Here is a 3,694-nt window from a genome sequence, read left to right as displayed (position 1 = left end):
ACAAACGTCTGACAAAAGTGAAAAATGTAAATTTCCAATTTCAACCAAACATGCTAGAAATGCTCCAATTGAGCTAATTAGCTTATTGTGAGAATATTGCAATTGTCTGACAAAAGTGAAAAATGTAAATTTCCAATTTCAACCAAACATGCTAGAAATGCTCAAAATGCGCAAATAAACCTACTGTAAGAATTTTACAAACGTCTGACAAAACTGAAAAATGTAACTTTCCAATTTCAACCAAACATGCTAGAAATGCTCCATTTGAGCTAATTAGCTTATTGTGAGAATATTACAAACGTCTGACAACACTGAAAAATGTAAATTTCTAATTTCAACCAAAAATGCTAGAAATGCTCCAAATGAGCTAATTAGCTTATTGAGAGAATATTGCAATTGTCTGACAAAAGTGAAAAATGTAAACTTCCAATTTCAACCAAACATGCTAAAAATGCTCCAATTGAGCTAATTAGCTTATTGTGAGAATATTGCAATTGTCTGACAAAAGTGAAAAATGTAAATTTCCAATTTCAACCAAACATGCTAGAAATGCTCCAATTGAGCTAATTAGCTTATTGAGAAAATATTGCAATTGTCTGACAAAACTGAAAAATGTAAATTTCCAATTTCAACCAAACATGCTAGAAATGCTCCAATTGAGCTAATTAGCTTATTGTTAGAATATTACAAACGTCTAACAAAATTGAAAAATGTAAATTTCCAATTTCAACTAAACGTGCTAGAAATGCTCCAATTGAGCTAATTGGCTTATTGTGAGAATATTGCAATTGTCTGACAAAAGTGAAAAATGTAAATTTCCAATTTCAACCAAACATGCTAGAAATGCTCCAATTGAGCTAATTAGCTTATTGTGAGAATATTACAAACGTCTGACATAACTGAAAAATGTAAATTTCCAATTTCAACCAAACATGCTAGAAATGCTACAATTGAGCTAATTAGCTTATTGTGAGAATATTACAAAAGTCTGACAACACTGAAAAATGTAAATTTCCAATTTCAACCAAACATGCTAGAAATGCTCTAATTGAGCTAATTAGCTTATTGTGAGAATATTACAAACGTCTGAAAAAACTGAAAAATGTAAATTTCCAATTTCAACCAAACATGCTAGAAATGCTCCAATTGAGCTAACTAGCTTATTGAGAGAATATTGCAATTGTCTGACAAAACTGAAAAATGTAAAATTCCAATTTCAACCAAACATGCTAGAAATGCTCCAATTGAGCTAATTAGCTTATTGTGAGAATATTACAAACGTCTGACAAAAGTGAAAAATGTAAATTTCCAATTTCAACCAAACATGCTAGAAATGCTCCAATTGAGCTAATTAGCTTATTGAGAGAATATTGCAATTGTTTGACAAAAGTGAAAAATGTAAATTTCCAATTTCAACCAAACGTGCTAGAAATGCTCAAATTGAGCTAATTAGCTTATTGTGAGAATATTACAAACGTCTGACAAAAGTGAAAAATGTAAATTTTCAATTTCAACCAAACATGGTAGAAATGCTTCAATTGAGCTAATTAGCTTATTGAGAGAATATTGCAATTGTTTGACAAAAGTGAAAAAGGTAAATTTCCAATTTCAACCAAACGTGCTAGAAATGCTCCAATTGAGCTAATTAGCTTATTGTGAGAATATTACAAACGTCTGACAAAAGTGAAAAATGTAAATTTCCAATCTCAACCAAACATGCTAGATATGCTCCAATTGAGCTAATTAGCGTATTGTGAGAATATTGCAATGGTCTGACAAAAGTGAAAAATGTAAATTTCCAATTTCAACCAAACATGCTAGAAATGCTCAAATTGCGCAAATAAGCCTACTGCAAGAATTTTACAAACGTCTGACAAAACTGAAAAATGTAAATTTCCAATTTCAACCAAACATGCTAGAAATGCTCAAATTGAGCTAATTGGCTTATTGAGAGAATATTACAAACGTCTGACAACACTGAAAAATGTAAATTTCCAATTTCAACCAAACATGCTAGAAATGCTCCAATTGAGCTAATTAGCTTATTGTGAGAATATTGCAATTGTCTGACAAAAGTGAAAAATGTAAATTTCCAATTTCAACCAAACATGCTAGAAATGCTCAAAATGCGCAAATAAGCCTACTGTAAGAATTTTACAAACGTCTGACAAAACTGAAAAATGTAACTTTCCAATTTCAACCAAACATGCTAGAAATGCTCCAATTGAGCTAATTAGCTTATTTTGAGAATATTACAAACGTCTGACAACACTGAAAAATGTAAATTTCTAATTTCAACCAAAAATACTAGAAATGCTCCAAATGAGCTAATTAGCTTATTGAGAGAATAATGCAATTGTCTGACAAAAGTGAAAAATGTAAACTTCCAATTTCAACCAAACATGCTAGAAATGCTCCAATTGAGCTAATTAGCTTATTGTGAGAATATTGCAATTGTCTGACAAAAGTGAAAAATGTAAATTTCCAATTTCAACCAAACATGCTAGAAATGCTCCAATTGGCTAATTAGCTTACTGAGAAAATATTGCAATTGTCTGACAAAACTGAAAAATGTAAATTTCCAATTTCAACCAAACATGCTAGAAATGCTCCAATTGAGCTAATTAGCTTATTGTTAGAATATTACAAACGTCTAACAAAATTGAAAAATGTAAATTTCCAATTTTAACCAAACATGCTAGAAATGCTTCAATTGAGCTAATTGGCTTATTGTGAGAATATTGCAATTGTCTGACAAAAGTGAAAAATGTAAATTTCCAATTTCAACCAAACATGCTAGAAATGCTCCAATTGAGCTAATTAGCTTATTGTGAGAATATTACAAACGTCTGACAAAACTGAAAAATGTAAATTTCCAATTTCAACCAAACATGCTAGAAATGCTACAATTGAGCTAATTAGCTTATTGTGAGAATATTACAAAAGTCTGACAACACTGAAAAATGTAAATTTCCAATTTCAACCAAACATGCTAGAAATGCTCTAATTGAGCTAATTAGCTTATTGTGAGAATATTACAAACGTCTGAAAAAACTGAAAAATGCAAATTTCCAATTTCAACCAAACATGCTAGAAATGCTCCAATTGAGCTAACTAGCTTATTGAGAGAATATTGCAATTGTCTGACAAAACTGAAAAATGTAAAATTCCAATTTCAACAAACGTGCTAGAAATGCTCAAATTGAGCTAATTAGCTTATTGTGAGAATATTACAAACGTCTGACAAAAGTGAAAAATGTAAATTTTCAATTTCAACCAAACATGGTAGAAATGCTTCAATTGAGCTAATTAGCTTATTGAGAGAATATTGCAATTGTTTGACAAAAGTGAAAAAGGTAAATTTCCAATTTCAACCAAACGTGCTAGAAATGCTCCAATTGAGCTAATTAGCTTATTGTGAGAATATTACAAACGTCTGACAAAAGTGAAAAATGTAAATTTCCAATTTCAACCAAACATGCTAGAAATACTCCAATTGAGCTAATTAGCTTATTGTGAGAATATTGCAATTGTCTGACAAAAGTGAAAAATGTAAATTTCCAATTTCAACCAAACATGCTAGAAATGCTCCAATTGAGCTAATTAGCTTATTGTGAGAATACTACAAACGTCTGACAAAACTGAAAAATGTAAATTTCCAATTTCAACCAAACATGCTAGAAATGCTCCAATT

This window comes from Watersipora subatra, unplaced genomic scaffold (assembly GCF_963576615.1).
Source record: "Watersipora subatra unplaced genomic scaffold, tzWatSuba1.1 SCAFFOLD_39, whole genome shotgun sequence".
NCBI lineage: Eukaryota > Metazoa > Bryozoa > Gymnolaemata > Cheilostomatida > Watersiporidae > Watersipora > Watersipora subatra.
Note: the sequence above shows the minus strand (reverse complement) of the source record.